Below are 20952 nucleotides of genomic sequence, written 5' to 3' on the forward strand. Positions count from 1 at the left end.
AGATTAAAATCACATCTCTGTAGGGACAAAGTTCATATCTGTACAGGTTACTAGCACAGATTTATCAGCCTAGAAATTCACTTTGAAGCAGAGGAATAGTTGGTGGGTCAACTCAGTTGGCTCGTAGGATCACACCAAGAAGGTGAGATCCACATGATGATACAGACAGATTGTTGTGGGTGTATCTTAGTGGAAGATAAGATGAAGTTTCCTAAGCCAAACCACATTTTTAATAGCTATTACCACTTATCTAGGAGAAGAAACCCCAATGCAAACTGCATCCAAGTTAATGGGCTGCTTTGGGAAGCATGGTACACCAAATACAACTCTGACATGTTAGATCCATACTGGAGTGTGGAAAGAGTTAGAGGCCTAACTCTCCTCAGAAATCAACAAAGAATGTATGTAGTGTGTGTATGGGGGATAGAACCTTGCATACTGTCTCCATTGTCTCCATTTTTATTCCAATTTCTAATTATTTATTTAAACCTCAACACATAGGTGCACACACAACAAGAGATTCTCTGCAGTTCCTGTGATAAAGCCAGTCAGAAATAATGGAGGAGCTGGATACTTGCAGGACAAACCTGTTTTAAGTGGAAAATATTTCTGTGCATCAAAATAAATGTAAGGTCAAATAAAAGGGATAGATTAAAACTCATTCCAGAGCCAAACTCCTACTTACACTTTCTGAGTGTAATCCAAAGCTTTGATTCTGCATACGTGCATACGTTTAACTTTGAGCTAGGAGGAGTGAAATTTCTTGTAAAAATTGAATTATACATGTGCACTTGGAGACTCAGATTCTCATATACTCTGTTTACTCAAAAGGATAAAAGAGCTAGAAAAACATGCTAGACTGGAGAGAAACAAAGAGCAGATTCCTCCTGGAAGAACTACAGCAGCTGCTTACATTAGAATCAGATTGGCTTTGGCTGTTCAATATTTAGACTCTTCTGTAGCACTTATCCAACCTGGACTACAACTTGACTAATTATGTGTGAAGGGCTTCCACTGAATCACATGCCTACATTGAAACAATCTTTAAATATTTATAAATAAAGAATCTTATAGACACCAGTTATAGTTCCTTAGAAACAAAACAGAGCCTTCCATAAAATAGTAAAAATCTTTATATTTCCTGAAAATACAAGGGTCAAGGATATATGACATCTTGCAGAATCATGCCCTATTGCAATTCTATTGGAAGGCTTGACACCTGTTCCACAGCTGGTAAAAAAAATAAAAAAGCTTTCTTTCATATTTGATCAGTGGAATTTGTTAATAAATGCTTGAAATTCTTAAATTATTAGTGATATGGTCATAGAAATCTTGCACAAATAAAATCATCATCTCTTGGGAGAACCCTAAAGAAAAACCTTCAAGGAGTAAAGAATATTATATTTCTCTTTCTAGCAAATTTCAGCTGCTCATACTTTATGGAGGAACTCTGTGTAAATGCAAGCCTTTCCTGCCAAAGTCAAAACCTCCAGCATGTATTTTTCCCAGCTTCACTTCTAATTTATTGAAAAGGCAAAGTTTGGACTGAAGCTGACTTGCAGTGAAGTCAGTGTGGGCTGAGGAGTTAATGCCATATTTAATGCATCCCTGTAGGTAGATATGTTCTTTGGGACACTAGGTAATATCCTCTCTGGGACTTTCAGCAGCATCTATGTCTCCCTCTATCTTAGTTTTTACACCTGAAAAATGTGAATGTGAGAATATCTGTGCTCTGCTGCAGAGAACTTTCAGATTTTAAGGGTGAAAGGTGGGAATTAATGTGAGCTTCAGTCCTCAAACCATGACAATAAAAACACACAGTCATGTCTGGTAGTCTGAAAAAAGTACCAAAGTACTGCTAAAATAAGCACAACAGCTTTTGGGTTTTGTGTGTATTTGTGCTGTGCCATTAGAATCAGCGAAGCTGCACAGACAGAGGATGTGGAAGGGTTTTATTCACAAATTACAGGGCTGGTTTTTTGTTTTTATTTTTTTTCCTTAAAAGCAGTTCTAGTGGAAACAAACAAAATTAAGGGACATGACAAATTTTTCCCCTCATCATGGCAGCAACAAATAGAGATTTATGTCTTTATTCTTTAGGGATTTCTATGACTGCATGAAACTATGAAAACCATATCCAAGGTAACAAAATATAGAAAAACACAAAATAACTTCTGCCACCCAATCAAAGCAAATGTAACCTGGGGGGAAAACAATGAAAAATCTGTGGACCAGGAATCTCCATCATTTTACCTCTGGATCACTATAAATAGTTAATTCCTTAGTTTCCTCAAAGTATACAATAAACGCCTCTGTTTATCTACAATGCCTGTCAAAATCAGCCTGGCAAACCACCAGGAGCTGGAGCCATTTGTGGTGGGACCTGGGTGTTATTTTACTGACTGTGGCAGAATCCCTGGGCAGTTCTGTTGGATTTATTTCATGCACACAATATACAAGAGTATCTCTAAGGCAACAGAGAGCTCCTGAGCACACACCAAAAGGCTTTATAAAAAAAATGTTCTGAGAACAGCCAGCTCAAGAAAACACTTTATTCTGAGGTTTATTGGAAAGAAACTCTACCATCACAATCATTAACAGCCTGCTGTAGACTCAAGTACAGGCTTATTTTTATAATTTAGGCTTGACTTATAAAGTGTTTGACTTCTGAAGATGTACACAATAAATTCATTTCAACACAAGACAGGGCCTGAACATATCAATGGTGACCAGAGGGAATTGTGGTTATCATTTCCACACATTTCAGATGCCTTTTTTTGTGACTGCTGCACCTCGAGAGAGTAAAACCCAAGCCTCAGTCTTGAAACTAAAGGTCCTGTTTAAAGGATTGACTGACTTAATAAAGACAAAATTTGGATAAGAACCAGTGCAAGCACGCCTACAGATAAACACATTTCTGGCTGGGTAGGTTTCCTTTTCCAGAGTTATTTGTGTGTGATCTGGTAACAACTATTGAAATTCTGAGCAAAATCTTGCCTGTGCAGTTGGGTCTGGCTCTGCAAGGCTGTTTATTTCATCCAGTGATGTTCTCTGTAATCCCATAGGCCAATATTTTGCTACTAGAGTGATGGGCTAGCTAATTGTAAAATCTTAATTATGGACTGATAACTTTGAAAACCCTAATTTCTTTCAGAAAAGAAACATAAATCACCAGAAAATGAAAAAACTGCTTTCAGATCAAAATACTAAACCTAAAAATGTCTATTAGGAGCCATAGTAAACTGTTCCAGCGTACTTTGAAGTGGAAATTCAGAGAATTTTACGAAATTCTGCAAATCTTGAGTTACACTTGGAATGCATTTCCACTGGGTTATCAGAACTGAGCAGCTACTCTATGAGCAGTAATAGGTACAGATAAAGAAAAGCAATAAAATTATTACCACTGTGTGGAAATTATGAAAACGTTAAAAGTGCTCATCTGGAAAAACACCCCTGCTGCATACATTTCAGCAGGGTTACAGCTTTTCCTGCAGGCCTGCATATGAGGACTTCACACAGATCATGAACTTGCTTGTGCTTTTGTTGTTGCTTTCTTAAGAGAATAATATTTCCTTTCCTATTCCTCTATCAGCCAACATCTTGACTTATATGCAAAAGGAATAAAAACTGCAACACGAGTTTTAACTTTAATCCTGTGCTTTTTTGAGCTGAAACCTCCCTCCAGAGACAAGTATCAATTTACTGCAGGTCCAGCTGAGGTACTAAAGGGGTTCCAGAGCTCCCATTAGCCCCTGACCCTGCTGCCCTGCAAGGACAGTGGAAAATCCCAACACAATATTCTGTCTTTCTGTTCCCCAGCTTAAAAATATCCTCCTCTGTAAATGCAGATATATATACAGGGCTGCCTGAGGCTTTCAGGGAAGATGCTTTCAGAAGGCTCAGAACTCCTGCATCCTTTGTTGCCTCTCTCCTGATCTCTGGGATAAACTATAGAGCTACATTAAATTTTAGTCACTTACACTTAATCCTGGAACCCAGGAGAAAAACAGCACCCTATTTTTAGTTGGAATTCATTTGTAGTGGTAAAAACTTGGGTGGTGTTCATAAATTCCTAGAAGAGAAAGTCCAGCTAAAGTGAAGAGTGAGCAGCAGCCAAGGCTGCTGCCTATCAAAGTGTTAGAGCATAAAGCAACCCAGTAAAACTTTGTCATCCAATGTAGTGCTGGAGCTGCAGGGCAAACAGCCTTCAAAGAACATATTGCACTGCCTGGGAAACCCCAAATCTAATTTAACAATAAAAAACAAATAGAGTTCAAGAGAAATTACTCAAAAATCAATGGAATTGAATCTTATCATTTAGGGGGGTTTTGAGCATATTAGAGAACTCTGGTTAGGGTATCTTGTTGCCTGTTGTTTTATATTTGATTTTGCTAAAGGGCATGAGACTCTATTTTATTCTTTAACAAGACACCAGTCTTTACTTGGTCTTTGTTCACAAGAGTGCAGAGGCTGCAGACATGGTCTGCTTCCATTGAGGGCATTGGAAGGGGAAAATGTTTACGCTTCCCTGCCCCACACCCACATGCCAGAAAACAAAACACATTCACTAACATCAGCAGAGATTCAATTACAGAGTTAATCCTTTCAAGCAGGTGGTTTCTGGTGAATCCAGTGCCAGAAACAGGCTCCATGTCAGGTAAATCCAACTTCTACTGCCAAGGAGTTAATCAAATAGTTATTACAACTTATTACTTGTTTAATTTGAGGCCTGCAAAGCATTGTAAACATTTCCGACTTATGAATAAGTAGCACACCAATTATCTATGTCCAGATACCAGGCAGATAAATTGATTATTTTGCAATTTAATATATGAATTAATGCATGTGTGTCTGTTTCTGCACACACAGTGCAGAAATTCACCAGCAAGTCTGTTTCTTACATCATTTGGCGTCTTTTCCACCAGAAAAAAATATGTCAAGGAACCCTTAAATACATATGTAGACTGTCACACAAACTGCAATAACTCTTACTAACTGCTTCAAACCATGAAGTAAAAAATAAGGTTGTAATATTAATGTTCACTGGCGCTGGTTACACATCATTGTACAGACAAAAGAGCTGTCAAAGGGGATCAGGAAACTCTGGCCTTTTAAATGCTCTCACTGAGGGTGGCTAAGTTTCAGAGAAAGTGAACCTCCCTTCCAAATATAATGCACTAAGCCAATTATGCCAAACCCAGCAGGTGATTAGCTTATGCCCTGAAGCATGAGATTTGATTATTCTTATCTTGGTTTGCATACTAGAGCTACAAATATTATTAACGGTCATTAAATCATCCAGCCTTAAAAAAAAAAATTAAAAAAACTAGTCTGAAATTTTGATTTGATGACCTTTGTGTGTGCCAAATTCTGAAAGTTGTTTAAGCTGAATGCCTGAGCTGTCACGTGGTTGCCAATATTCATTGATATCACAGGACATGAGTACAAAACCTGACCACTTTGTGTGCACTTTGCCCTTGGAGAGCAGGAGGTGTGAGCTCCACAGCTTGCTCTGGGTAAGAAGACTCCATACAGATCTAAAATGATAACAGAAAATGTAATTGTCTTTGAGATCTTTTTAAAGAGAAGCAGTGAAAAAGTTTCTTGACAGAAACATTACAGTTAGGGATGCAGGATTCTTCATTAGTAGAATTATCCCATTATTTAATGGGAATGTAACACTGCCAGAGCTACTGAAAAGTGGTCCAAAGACCCCTGACAGCAATGGGAAATTTTCCATGGATTTCAATGGACTAAGCTTCAGATGAGCCGGTTCGCACTGCCTAGTTTGGGCTGGAGATGATTCCCAGTCCTGTTTAAATTAGGGTGAGCCACCAAGGAATGAGACATAACCTCTCTAAAGATCTTTCCCCAGACAACACACCAGGCTCTGTCTCGAGCACTTCCAGCAAGGTGTGTCAATTTACAATTACACTGCTTGGATTTCAAGTACCATTCTGCTGCCCTGTTATTCCACTGTGGTTTTTTCAAAATCCTCCAGATTTTAATACATTACCCTGCACTGGGAAGGATGTTAGTGCAGAGTCATTTTGTCTTAGTAATAAATAATTTCCTCTGAGACACAAACAACAGCTCCTGCTTTTTGAAAGCTTGGCTGGGAGGAGGTTCTTGGATAAATAGCCTCACTTAGAAAACATACTTGCAAAAGCCTTTGAGAAAGTGCCATGTGTATGACAGTCTCAAATGGTGCTTTAAGAACACTGTACTCGACCTGACACAAAACTGAAGACTTTTTATTGGAACTTCCAATCCAGAAGTCCTTCAGGCAACCAGCTAAATCATAATGAATTGTTTATTTGTGTTTAGTCTTTGAAACAAAAAGAAAGCAAAGATTGAATCAATGACCAAAAACATTAAATCAATCACATTAAGGATACACTAAGGAGTGTCTCTCAACTGTTTTGGGTTGCTTAGTCCATTCCCAACAAGCATTTAGGATCTGAACTTGCAAACAGAGTAAAAGAGTATATTTGATTGACCCAATAGCAAGTTTGAGATTTTAAGGTTATGATTCTTTTATATTTTCCTTTTTTTAAAGACTGTCAAAGAGTACATCTTTCTTTTGTTTCAAAATGGGCAAACTTTAGCTCCTGAAATTTATTAAGATTAAAAAGGTAACGAAACCTGCAGTTCCTCCATTACTGATCCTAAGGCTGCCATGTTATCCAGGAGCATGGCTCAAGTTATATTGACACACAAAAAACTTTCCAGGAGACTTTGGAAAGAAAAGGAACCAGCTGGGTGAATTCCCTGGTGCCTAAGGTCAGTTTGTTGCCCTGGCCAAGTTTTCCTATGTGAGTTCATTTAAGGACTTCATTCCCAGCATTCAAGATGTCACCAAGACCCAAATTTCTCTTGGCACCTGCATCCCCTGACCCTGTTCCAGCCAAGGAGGGATCTCACACTGAGCATCATTATAGGACCATGATGCTGCCCCATTCTTGATTTGCATGTCAAACTAATTGAATTATCAGTTACACTTACTTTCCAAGAGTGTAATAAGGGAGAAATCTCAGGATGTAGAAAAGGGAAAATGCATTGTTGAAACAAACTTTTGTTCCGTATCTTCTCAAAGAAGGAACTTGAAAACTAATTTAATTTGCTATTTATATCTGGCAGCATAACTTTTAAAATATTGAACAGCAGAAGAATTTTATTAATTTAATCCAAATGTGAAATTGGGAAACATGTCCATTCACTCAAGCCCTAACAGCTCATAAATTGGACTTTTCTTATTTCTCTTATCAAGTAAAAGAAAGCCAAACTACTCTACTAGTACTGAAATTTCTCAGCTTCTCCACTCCCATCAACATCTCAGCTAAACTTAACTCCTAATTTGGAATTTGAAATAGCCATTTGTATATATATGTTTATATATACATCCTAAAAATCCATGTATGTATGTGTATACATACACCTACTCCCTACATACATACTCTCTGAGTAGGCACCTGCCTTGGCAATCTCTTAAGCAGACAGATTGAATACACTTAAATTGCTACAGCTTAATAACTTTGAAGCTCCACATGAATTGATTTTAGTGCTATTATAGTGCCTTATCAGCAAATCCCCTGTCAAAGGAAAGGATTTGCGTGCGTGTGTGCCTGCCTGTGTGCGCACACCCGTAAATAAGGGAATTTTACTACAGGGGAAGTAGAACCTACAAATCTAGCTTTAAGAGTATCATCTCCAGTGCACAGAGGTCATGTTTCATGGTGGTGAGGAGGAGAGGAGGAACATCTTATGGACAAGGTGCTGGACTAGGACTTGATAGGCTCAGGTTCAATTTCTCGCTCTGCCAGGGGCTGTGTCCATGACCCCGGACAACTCAGAGTAAAGCAATGCTCAAGTCATCTCTTGTCTGAAGGACACTATTGCCTTTCCCTCCTCCTTTGTACCTGCACATAGATTGCACACACTTTGCACCAGCTCCTGGGAGGTGGTCTGGGGGGAAGGGTCCTCTCTGAGGTTTTTTACACGGGGTAAATAGAGCATCTTACACAGCTCAGCCCTGCACCGATGAATTTCAGTGTACACAAGAACTTAAATAATTATACTTTACAACTGGGGACCAGAGTTGTCTTATCACATTTCAGCTCTCAGTATTCTGAGAGAATACACATTAATACCATATAAAGTAGGGGAAAACGAGGGAAAAAATGGGCAATGGTAGTTGAGCAAAGGATAATTAGCAGGATCTGTATTCCTACCAGGTATCACATACACCAGCTAAGAATACAAATGGAAGGTCACATATCCATATTGTATTTATATTATTATAGCAAAGAGAGATCCAAAGTTACAATTTTCATTGACAATCATCATTTATTTTTATAATAGTCTATCCATGAGCCACAGAATATTTTTCTGACAACAATCTAAGAAAAAGATGGCCAGATTAGAATTTGAATGCAATAAATTAGGAGTATTCAATTGAAAAAAAAAAAAATCAGATTTGAGGTAAAGATCACCACACCAAACAAAGATTCAGCTTTCAAATATTGTTATTCATGCATGGGCAGTGTCTAACAAATTACCTTTTTATTTTTTTTTTATTTATTTTTCCATTTTATCGATTCTTTCCTTTGAGCTTGACATGGCCAAGAGCTGGGCAAGCGGCTCCCTCTGGTGCTGAACCAACAAGGCTCTCCAGGTTTTACAGACCTTGCTGTCTGCATTTCAGTTTGGAATCTCATTGTTCAAACTCAGAATTAAGAAAGGCTGGCTCTGATAGTCTGCAAAATTATTTCTTTTCATACCTAGCTTTAGTTAAGCAGTGAAATTGTCTTCAGAGAGTCCTGAAAGCACCACACCCCTCATTGTGGTACCAACTCTGTGACATATCTAACACCAAACTCCCCTGCTTTGATTAAAAACCAGCTTGAATATTTGAAATATCAAATATTTTCTGAATTAAAGTGAGACAGCAGCTCAAGTATATTAATCAGCCAAATGTCAAGTAACTTGCACTAACACCAAGCACAACTTTTTGTGCTTAGAATGACACATCTTAGTGTTTACTTATTTTTTAGTTCTACTAGAATTTTCACTCTAAGTGAAACTAAGCCACTGTAGTACTGCAGTTACTACTTCTCTGAATTTTTGACCCTACATGAAATACGGAGAAGAGGTGCAATAGCTGGCATCACAGATGTTATCATTGTTCTATGGTAAAGTTGTGTCATAATTTTCATTACATTTTCCTTATTATTCAGAGGTAATTTTAAAACATGAAAAAATTACACATATAAATTTCTGCCTAGAAAGTTATAATTCTCAGGGAAATATGTTTATATCCAAGGACAAAATGAAATTTTAAATTATTTTTCACAAGGTAGTAAAAAAAAAATCTAACTGGATTCTAACTCATCACAAATGCTGTTTTCACAAATATAATCTAGGTTCAGAATAAAGTTATTTTGTTCAAGAAACAGTCATTTTATGAATGTCCAGACACACAACACATACATACGGGTGCTTTATTATTTTGGAAAAAACATGCTTAAAAGTAATTAAATAGAGCTGCTTTACAAGAGCTGAACAGCATCCATCAGGGTCCAACATGATTTCCCCAAGTCAAACTCTCCTCATTTTCAAAGATCATTACAAAGGGCAGGCTCTCAAGGGGAGATCACTCTTTGCACTGCTGGTGTCTGAACCGTGAAGAGATGCCAAATGAAGACAGACCTGTGGCTCCCCCATTAATAGGAGGTTTAATATTTTCTTGCTTATCTGCCAGAGCCTTTATACAAGTTCTCCCAACTTTTGAACTATGCAGTGTAATACACAATGATTTGAAGAGGCAGCGCTGTATTTTTTCCATCTGCAGTGAGCTTTCCAAGCATTCATTAATCCTCACAGCATCTCAGGGTAGCAGTTCAATTTATGGATGGGAAAACAAAATAGATTGAGTGCTGGAATTCATTTTAATGTAAGTGCCAAGCAAAGGAATGAGAGTGAAAGTGCTCCCAGTGTTTCTTCCTTGTGGACAGGCAGCAGCTGAAGCCTGGGACATGGGGCTGCTGCAGAAATCTGGCACAGCATCATTGCTGCACCTCAGCCCCAGCAACTGGGTGGAAAATGGAAAGCAAAGCCTCTGCATCCTTCTGGTGAAATGTGTATGGCAAAGGGGGGAAAAGGAAAAATAGGGGAAAAAAAGAACCAAAAAAAATTGAGGTAAGAATTATGGCGATGTAAAATGTTGCTAAACAATCAAAAAGGAAAGCTGTGTCATCCTTTAAAGCCTTCATTAATGTTCCAAATGCTAGAAAATTTATGCTCAGGTAGCGATCCTGCTCCTCATTATTCTAGTAAATTTACCAAAATATGGAAAGTTAAGTGTCAAGTTTGGCCTCAGCAACAAGCTTCAAAAACAAGAGTTGCAAGAGTACAAAATGATGGGTGTGAACAAAGAGCAATGAAATCAGTAGGGTTTGCATACTCTAAAAATTGCTCTGCTCTTAAATGTTAGTTGCAGAATATGCTCCAAAACTATAGAAAATCTCTTTTTCTTTAATAGCCTCTTTAAAGCAATGTTTGCAGTTCAGTATTGGTCAATCTGTGCTAAGGCTTTCACTTGCCAAGTGGTATTTGTCCCTGCATAGGCTAAACTGTGCCAAACATAGGCTAAAAATCAATCTACATTTTCATATTTGGGTTTGGCTTTTTTTGAGAACAAGCAAATTAAATAGCAGAGAAAAGTAGTGTTAGCCATGCATTTCCCATTAATTCACAAAAGACTTGATAAAGTCACAGTGATTAAATGGAATTCTCTTTTTTCACATACACTTGCTGCATCTTTTGTTGTACTTGTTAACTCAAATAAGTGTTGCAATCTCTATGTACTCACACTGAAATTTGAATCAGACCCCACACATCATTTCTGTTGTATTTCTGCATTACCATAAAGCATAATGCATATATATATATATCTATACATAATTACTTCTCCTTCAACTGAGCCTACCAAAGATGAGGAAAGTTCTCAAGTGTTTGATGATTTTCTTTTCAGAAGTGTCTCCAGATGTTTATTTCCCTGAGCATGCTGTATTTATCTTTCTGACCACTGTACTTTCACACAATATTCCAGTTCTCCCACAATTTATGGTGCTTTCCCATGTTGTGAACACCCAGACACAGTGAAAGTGTGGTAAATCATGTGATAAGAACTCAGAGTGAAGCCTAAATCCCTTGGAACACAAGAAGTATTTATATTTTCACCTTTGTTATATATTTACCTTCTTGTGCATTGTCTTGCACAGGAAGGTGATGGTTTTGGCTGGATCTCCTGGTTGTACAAAGAATACAAACAATAATCAATAAAACCTCAGAACTCAACCCATCTATAACTTAGTAACATCTAATTTTCATTTTACTGCAATATAGATTGGTACCTAGTTATATCTTTCAGTAAAACTTCATCTGTTTCTAATTTTAATTGTCTAATAAATATGTTCAATTGGCAGCAGTCCAAATTTTTCTGAGTTCAGGAGTTTGGACTGGGTTTTTTTAATAAATTCAAATATGTCTCAGCCAGACATGATGTTTTACCAAAAATAAGAGATAAGCCAGTTCTGAATAGCCGTTGAGTAAAATAAAAGACAGGAGTCAAAAATAAATACCTGTAAGCATATCCCTATTTCCTTAAGATAAATTTCCACCATACCTAGTGGTGAAATGGCTGAAAAATAACTCTAGAAACATTAGCAGAATTTCTACATCAAATTTCTCTTTCAAAATTCAGAAACCCCCTGTGCTATTTTATGGCAACTGGGATGGAAAGTCTCCCATCCACTTCAGAGGAACAATTCACTCTCCCTCTTTTCCTTCCTGTGAATAATACAGTTCCTCTCGATAGGAAATGGATCAAATCCTAAATAAATAAATAAGCACATCTGGTATTTATTTATCCCAGTCCTTGGAAATTTTATGCTAATTGCAGTTCTGTTACTAAGGCTCTGGAAAACATAGCTGGGTTTATGTTATTTTACCGAAATCCACTGTTAGAAATGCTTTCTTTCACAGTGTGTCTCCCCTCTGTATAGCATATGAAGTTAGTAAGCTGATTAACAATATAGTTGACCAGTTCCTACTATTATGATCAATTAGTAGCAATTTCGCATTACAAAAATTCAATATATCAGCTTTTCTGGCACCTCTTCTCTCTAGCTTCATCCTCCTTATTTTCAGTCCCCTCATCTTTCCCATCCTCCACTTCTGCTGTGTGACTTCTCCAGCCCCCTCCTCCACAGAGAAAATACATTTTAAAACTTCCCCCAGACCACAGTCAAGGGATTGTTCATGTTGATAAAACTCCAAAATTTCATTTTGGAAATATACCTTGAAGTAGATGTATGCTCAAAAATCTAGAAAGGCTTCAGATAATTTCATTCTTCTTCCTGACTTTGCAAAAAGCTCTGCAGCCCACAAGACTCGTGCACAGGTATTGCTGTGCCTAGAAAGTTGCAGAAATCAACTTCACATCTGGTATCAAAACAACCTGGTCTTTTCCACAACTAAAATTGGTCTCTTGTGGAGCTTTAATCCTGTTTATGCAAAGCCTTAACTGGATGTACAGCAGATTTCTGGCAATTACTCCTCTTCCCCACATGGACCTCCTCAGACAGATGTTGAACTTAAAGCTTGGACCACCAATACAGGAAGCCCAGGAGAAATCTCTCCAGCTGTCAGCAGTAGCAAACTCATCCTGTGCACTGAGAAGTTTTGATATGGGTGAGACTTAGTTTTCCAACTTTTTACATGTGAAAATGAGTGTTCTATGCAAGCCTGAAGTTTTAATCTGGTTTTCTAACTCAGCAAGAGGTATAGAACTAGGCTTTGTATGCACTTCTACACATTTCTTAATCAGTTGTTGATTCACTCCAAACTCTCTAGAAGCATCCAAATTTGCTGACAGTTAAGTGACAGAACAGGTACAAGGAACTCTGCAAGACTCTGAATGCTTCAGTCAACTGCTCTTACAACAAAAAAATAAAACAACTGCAGCACATTACTGGGCACAAGAAAGAGAGAAAACACTCATCAGTGTTTTAACTGGGGAGGGGTTTGACTCTAGTAGATATAAATCTCTGGGAAAGCAGCTTTCATCAGTTCTGGCATTGCTGAAGCAAGACAAACACCTCATGGAACGGTCACAGCTTCAGTGTACTTCACTGAGCTCATCCTGCTGGCTCTGATGGGATTGCAGGAGAGCAGAAGTAACAGATTCCAGCCACAGATCCCAGCTGGGTGCTCTGCACCTCCTGCCCTTGCAGGTGGAATTCTCATCACAGTGTGGATCACACAGCCAGCAGGATACCCGGACTGAAGGGTCTGACTGGGCAGGTGCCCCAGAGCATCCCACTGCTCCACAGAGTGGAGGGGTCATCACCTGGAGGTCTTTGGCTGAGGCCAGGCTGGTGGCCCAGCACCTCCACAACCACTAAATGAGCATTTGACATCCCACACCACTCATGGAACTCATTAAACCACTGCCAAAAGTAGGTAAATGTTGTTATGCACTTCCATTTCTTTCAGTGAAGATTATTTCTGCCAGGTATCAAACATTTTATTTCTTTACACAGTCATTCTTTTTCCTGAAAAACATTTGCAACTTTTGCAGAAGTTTCATACCCTTCTGGTGGCTACAGCCTGGAAGACACCAAGAAAGGCCACAGGACCACTGCTTACACAGACTACTGAACCACTGCACAGTCTCAGATTACTCCCACCGAAGGCGTTTTTCTTCAGAAACAGGATATTGGTAGCTTCTCACTGCTGAAAAGCTCTAGGAGATCTCAAGTAAAAACTGAAGTGGGACCAAACTGTGTCATTAGTAACCGCGTGGACTTGGGTACAATAAATTAATTTTTTCAAAAGACTCTATCTCTGGTTTTCCATTGCAAAATTACTGACTCTCATCCTATGGATTAAAGTACAAGAGCTCTGCAAACACTGTTTATCATCTCAAAAAAAAAAAAGATATCCCAAGGCTAGTTTAACAGCAAGAACCAAATAAGAAGTATATGGCACCTCTACCAGAAATGATGGCTGTAGGTTTAATTTGCCATACACCTTGATCAGCACTAGGATCCAACAGTCACTAATCACTCTTGACTCATGAACACAAGCATTTGCTTGCAACCCACTGTTGCTGAAGGAATTATTATTATTATTACAGTGTATGGGGACAAGCATGTTCAAACAGAAAAGAAATCGGGAAAATAAACAAAGAACTTATTCAAGCAATGACCTGTCAGTTCAAGAACTAGATTATGCTCAAATGCACACACAACACAAACGATAATGAGCAGTAACAAGGGATGCAGACAACCCGTCTAGTGAGTCACCGATTCAATTCTCTAAATGTTCCTGATGCTCAGAGGAAAGACATTTTAAAAGCTCAAATGTAAGTCTGTTCTCATTGAGTGGCTGTTCCTTGGCAAAGAGGGAATGACAGGAGCTGTACCAATGACACCACAGGAAAAAACCCTTGACCCTTTCCAGCTTATGGAGATAAACAGCAAACTTTCTAACCCCGACAAATTAACTTTAAATAAGAAAGACTGGCATCAAAGTTACCATCTAAATTGCCTGATTGCACAGTTGGACATTCTTATTGAAAACACCTTTATGTATAGATTCATGAAGGCTATGAAAATTTTTGCTTGAATAAGGAGAGTAGGATTGAACTCAGCATCTCTGAACTATTTCATGGTAATAAAACACTCCATTCAGAGGAGCTCAGAGAAAGCACTAAAATCTACATACATTTCATGAAATAACTTCTCAGATTTGGTTCCATTAACTTCACTCAAATGCCTACTCAGCAGCCACAAGTTCAATCTTACCAGACTGAACAAAATAAAACCATGGCAACGATTTCTGGCAGACTCAGCATATCCATATAATGGTATTAAGCCCAGCAACAATTGACCCAAAGATGTGGTGAACTGAAGCAGCACCTGTTCAACCTCTGGTTAATGTGTTTGCACAGAGAAGGATTTATGGGCAGCTTTGAGTGGGTCTCTAACTGATCACACAGTGAGCTACATGGTTGATATATGTAATTACAGATGTTCTTGCATCACCAGTTGCAGACCATGCTAAAGGCAGTGGAAAGAGAACTCAGGTAAAGACAAATCCTGTGGCTTAAAAAAAATCTGTTAAAGCAGCCAAACTTGAGTCCTTTCCTCATGGCACATTTCCCTTTATAAAGAGATCACCCTTATTTTATTCCAGCCCTTTCAGAACAGCTTGGCTGTAAATACCAGCTGAAAAAAAGATGTGTTCATGAAAGCAGAAGAAGGTGGAAATAAAGCAACAGAAAAGGACAACATGAAAGAGGAGCTTTCCTCACAGCACTGCAGGAACCCTGCTCTACTCTGCTGAAGGACTGAACTCCACAGCTCCTGCTTGTTTTTAAGAGGGTTTAAAAAGCTGATGATAGAATAGTCAAATTAAAGAAAAAAAAAAAACAAGGAAAAAGAAAACCACCCACAAACCTCATTTGCTTGTCTTTTAATCAAAACGTGCAATCAGAAGGCCTAAGTGGTGATTACCTCCTGCTTTCAGCCTGACTGGAGCAGCCTGTTCATGGGTTTCACCCTTCCCAGAGCAAGGGAGGCTGTCCCTTCCCCACACAGGTACACTGGCACAATTCACTCACTTCCCAGGGACCTGGTGTGATTCCAGAGGAGGGGACAGCAGTCAGCCCCAGCTCAGACACTCCATGGGAGTTCAGTAAACACGGGACCCATAGCAAGAGAGCCGCTTTTTTAGTCATGGCACCTTTATTAGCGCAAACACGCTCACAACTGTTAATGCAATATTAATTATAGGGACCAGGAGATACCCAGCAAAAGACTAAAAATTGCCTTGGCTGGAACACAATTCATTTAGATGATTTATGGAGTTCTTTATTGTTAGCGTCACAAGAGCTTTTTCAAAACAAGAGAAATCATTAAATCCCATAAAACACGGGCTATCGCCGCCGTTAGCTGGTAATTGATATCCTTGCTCGTGCCATTTATATCCCTAAATGGGGCTGATAAAACAAAAATTAGCAAAGCGTGCTGACAGCGAGCAGCCTGCAGCATCCCGGAGGGAAGCAGGAGATCCTTCCCAGCAGGAATTTCTCCCCCCTTGCATCCCACGACCCAGGGGAGCCCAGATAGGGCCAGAAATCAGGCTCAGCCCTGGGGAGCTGCTGAGTTCTGAGGGGGAGGGAGCAGGGAGGGGAGCTCATTTGCTTTTAGAGGGAGAGCCTGATTATTATATACCACCCCTCTCACCCGCCCCGGCTTCCCCTCAAGGAATTTTAACTACTTCTCTCTCCTTTTTAAAGGGAAACCTTTTTTTTTTAAAAAAAAAAAGCTTTTGTGTTGCAATTTTCTATGGCTTTGGTACGTTTTTTTTCAGGAATTCTGCTGAGTAGAGAAAGTGCAAGGTAAGAAATAATTTTAAACAGAGGATTGGTGGTTTTAAGCAGTTACCAAATAACAGCCAAAACATGTGCACAGTCAAGAAACTCCCAAATCCTGAGCAGTCAGGGAAAAGGAATGTATGTTTTAGTGATGGAAAGCACGCAGACGTATTAGAAATGACTCGGAAGGACGGGAGAACTGCACCGAAAATGCAAATAAATCAGCTCAGATTCTACAGAAGAAAAAAAAAAAAGAAAAGCTGCTGATAACCCTGAGCAAATGCTGCTGCCTCAAAGACAGAAATAGCTCCCTTACCTTATTCCTAATCCTTGTTTGCACCTGCTCTGCAATCATAAATACTTCGAGGTGCTTAACATGGAGCTAAATTGATGGCTGAATTTAAGAATTTCTTCGTACACCTCATTTACTGATTAAAAGGAGATTTTTAGCATCGTCCTCCTCAGCATCCATTAGCTTCCCAAAGAATTCCCGTTTTCTTGTAAAAATAAAAAAAAAAATAAAAAAAAATTAAAAAGGCAAAAAATATACAGTACTTCTGTGTACAAGCGGGCACTGTAACAGATCCAAAAAACCGGGAGCGGGGGAATCTGAGAGGTGTCACTACAAACTTGGCAAGCAAAACGTATCCTCAGCAGGAAGGAGAGAGAGAGAAGAGAAAAAACCCTGCAAATCAAAATTCCCAGGGAGACTTTGAAGGGAAAAAAAAATAAATAAAAAAAATAGACAACCCAGGGAGGAAAGACGTGTGAGGAGAGCACAAATGGGATGGCGGGATGTCTCCCAGCCAGCCATCCATCCCATCCATCCGCCGAGCGAGCAGCCGCCCCCCGCCCCGCCGCTGCGGTGGAGCCGCGCTCCGCTCCCCGCGGCACCTGCGCGCTCACAGCGCGCCCGTGCGCGCCCCGAGGGGGGATGCGCGGGGGATGCGCGGGGGGACGCGCCGGGAGATGAGCCAGGGATGAGCGGAGGGATGAGCGGAGGGATGAGCGGAGGGATGAGCGGAGGGATGCGCGGGGGATGCGAGGGGGGACGCGCGGGGGATGCGCGGGGGGACGCGCCAGGGATGAGCGGAGGGATGCGCTGGGGGATGCGCCGAGTTTGCCCCGCTCTGGGCTCTGGGCTCTGGGCTCGGTGCGGGGGGTCCGCGCTCCCCCGGCCGCAGCTGGATGCGGTCGGTGCCCGCGCTCCGCTCCTGCTCCCGCCTCCCCAATCTCCGGCTCTGCCCAGGCAGCCCCGGGCGCAGGATGGGTTAGGAAAGGTCAGAGCGACACTGCGGCCTCGGGGCTTTCACCCCCGAGCACGAACACCCCTCGGGAGCTGATCCCAGCAGGGCTGCCCGCCCTTCTCTGGCATTTCCCATGCCCGCAGCTCTCACCCCGAGCTATCGGGGCACCCGCATGCCATAGGTGCGGGCAATTCACCTCATCTCTCACTTCCCCCTCTCTCCTTTTTCCCTCCTGACCCGGTACGGATTTCATCTGAGACTTTCCAAGACCTTTAATTATTCTATTAATGTGCACCCATAAATCTTCCAGAGCAGCATTTCATTAGGCAAACAGCAGTATACAGTCCAGGGATGTAAACACAGACACCAGGGGCTAGAGAGGGAGCAAATCACACACTGAAGGCATAGCAAAAGCTAAATCAGAATTGGTCAGTCTTGTTTTCCAGGACTTTTCTAGAGAAGTTATTATATGATTTTTTTAAACATTTTTTTTTTTACTTTAAAAACGAGTTCCCTGGAAACAACTTGTGTCAGTAGATCACCAGGTTACTAGAGCAAGCCCCAGTTTACAGCACCAGAACAAGTCTCTCCTGTGGGCCCTTTACAAGCTTGCACTCAGAACAGAGAGGGAAAATAGAATTAAAAGTTCACAAGCATCTTAACTACTAGTTGTTTATAGCCATATCATTTGCATATTTCAGCAAATGAAAAGCAGGTGTTTGGGTTTTTTTTTTTCTCCTTGGCAAATTGGGAATCACAAAACAGCAGCCTGAGCAATGGAGACAAAATATGAGTCCATCCAACTAGGGCAGGAAACTTGGGTGATCACACATGTACTGTACAGGCAGTGGGATTTATAACTTGTTTTATCCCTCACAAGGTGAATGGAAGAGGTTATCAGGGATGTGGAAAAACTTCAAGGGAAAATATGAGATTCAAAACAGGTCTTAAGTATGGGTGCAGAGGAGGTGAAAACAAGGAGAGAGGAAGGCAGGAGGTGCAGTGAGGTCTTCCTAGGCAAGGGTGGAAGAAACAGAGGCAAAGGGTAAAACTCTTTAAGGTTTCCTCAGCTGGGAAATATGTCCTTGTGAAGGACTATTTCACACACTATTTTCCAGTGAGAAAATCAAAATCACTTCCCAGCAATTCCGTATGGTTGAATTTTGAGGGCTGAAGGTGAAGGGCATTAAACTCTCTTAAACCCATTTTCTCCAACAAAAGAAGAAAAAAACCCTCTAAAAATCAACTATTCATTTAAGGCTGAGTCCAGGAAAGATTCTCCACAATTCTTGTATGTTTATAGTAAAAGTCAAATACCACACCTGAGAAATCTGTACAAGTGGAAGAACAGTTTTATTCCTTAATGGCCATGTTGGATGCAGAGCCATCTGGAAATCCTGTAGAGATTCCAAAGACAGCACCTGTTTGTCCAACACGATGCAGTTTCAAAGCCCTCAGGTAGTGTAACTAACAGGGTTCCAGCCCAGAATGCTTTTCCCAAAGTCCAGTGCATGAAAATATTTGTCTTTTTTCTGTTTTCAAATTGAACAAGACCTTGATTTATCCTCTGGAGCAATGTTTGTGACTTTGGAATATGCAATCTCATCTTTAGCTGCTGCTGAATGGCTACGACAGTAAGGGCAGATGCTCCCATCTGCCATGTGGCACTGGGTGGAACAGAACAAGCCCCAAAAATGGATTGTGCAGATGCAGCACCTGTACTGCACCACTGAGGGTCTCTGGGAAAGGCAGCCCCCTCCCCATGTGTGCACCACAAACATGGGTGGGCTCATTTTTCCACACGCTCAGGTGGAGCCATGGATGTTGTGAGGAGAGAGGACCTCCAGAGAGAGAGGACAGAGCTGGAGCAGCTGTTCCACTCAGCACAGCACCTTCTGCAGCACGGGATTTCCAGCTGGGAATCTGTGCAGTTGTTTTAGCTCGGGAAAAGCAGCCACCAGCCCTTCACCTTCAGTCCCAGCACTGGCAGCAGGGGAGGCCCTGCACTGGGGCAGACACCAGGGGGACAGGAAGGCAGGTGGAGGGGGGAGCTCTGTGTGTCACGAAGGTAAATCAGACACATTTCTGAAGTGATTGTTAATTTGGCATTCCCATCTTGAGAAGCAGATTTAACCTTCTGGCCAATAAATTATCCACATAATCCCCACCACTGCAATGCCTGAATTGCTTAAGAGCTTTAAACTGGGCACCCAGATGATCAGGTTCACAAAGTCTCTGCGAAAGGCTGGCAGCTTCAGGTGGAAACTCGAATGTAACACGGCCTCACATATCAGTTCTACCTTTCAGAATGAGGGTGATTTGTCAGGATTAGCCTCAGGGGTATTTCTAATACCTTCCCTTTACTTGCAGTGATTAAACAGGATTGAAAACATATTCCAGTCTCTTCTAACTCCTACATCTTTTGCTGGGGATTTATATGGAAGGGAAGATGCTGTAAGGCAGCAAGTACCTAATACATCTCCCAAGGACAACATAAAGTCACTTCATTAATACAAGTTTACCCTTCCCCAGCTTCTAATAGTAGCTCTTTGTTACCACGTGGGTCTTGCCACCTTAACACTCAACCAGAACCACCCCACCAAAATTTATGAAGAATAATGGAAAAATAATTCTATGGTTTACTGACCAAAAGTAAAAAAAGATTTCCACACTTAATGTAATAATCTCTGCTTCTGTGAGACAAGAGGAAGTGAAGGTGCCCTAAACATGACAAACAGAAAATGATATGTACAAAAATAGGGGAAGAGAACTGCATAATAAAGCTGTCTTTTGTGACTGTCCAAGGGAGACTGAAAAGGCTGAAAATGAATTGCAGAAAGGATGACTTTGAAAAGAAATTGTCAGCTTGCTTAGCTCCAAAATTCACATCCTCATCCACAACCTTTAGACAGAAAGCAAAGTGCAGATGCCCAGGAATTTTGAGGCAGATGATAAAACCTTAATATTTTCTCTTTGGATTAATTACTTATTCACTACATGATTGTAGCTTAAAGTTTCATAACAGCAGGAGTTACATTAATAAGAGATATATAAGTATGCATATTAAATATCAATAAGTTATTGGCAAATATATTAAAAGGAGTGCAACTTCATACTTTGAACTCTTGATTTTCTAAAGGGTTTTGATTTTCAAGGGTTCTATGCAGCTGAAGACCTCCTGACAGTAAATTGTGGGAAACTGAGAGACAACTTAGCTCAGAAGCAATGCCCAACAGTTTCTTGAAGTGCTTAAACTTCAGT

The 20952-nt window shown here is 40.4% G+C and overlaps 1 protein-coding gene across 4 annotated transcripts in view; it reads right to left on the minus strand.

Annotated features, from left to right (window-relative positions):
* NLGN1 (neuroligin 1) overlaps positions 1-20952 on the minus strand; it is a 427380-nt gene that overhangs the window by 361927 nt on the left and 44501 nt on the right. For 2 of the 4 annotated variants that reach the window (XM_015638003.2, XM_015637997.2), the window contains exon 1: positions 16761-17255. The exons of the other annotated variants lie outside the window; for them this stretch is intronic. The gene's annotated coding sequence lies outside the window, so the exon portion shown is untranslated. Of the gene's footprint in view, positions 1-16760; positions 17256-20952 lie in introns of those variants that run through there. 4 annotated transcript variants of the gene reach the window in all.

This window comes from Parus major, chromosome 9 (assembly GCF_001522545.3).
Source record: "Parus major isolate Abel chromosome 9, Parus_major1.1, whole genome shotgun sequence".
Classification (NCBI taxonomy): Eukaryota; Metazoa; Chordata; class Aves; order Passeriformes; family Paridae; genus Parus; species Parus major.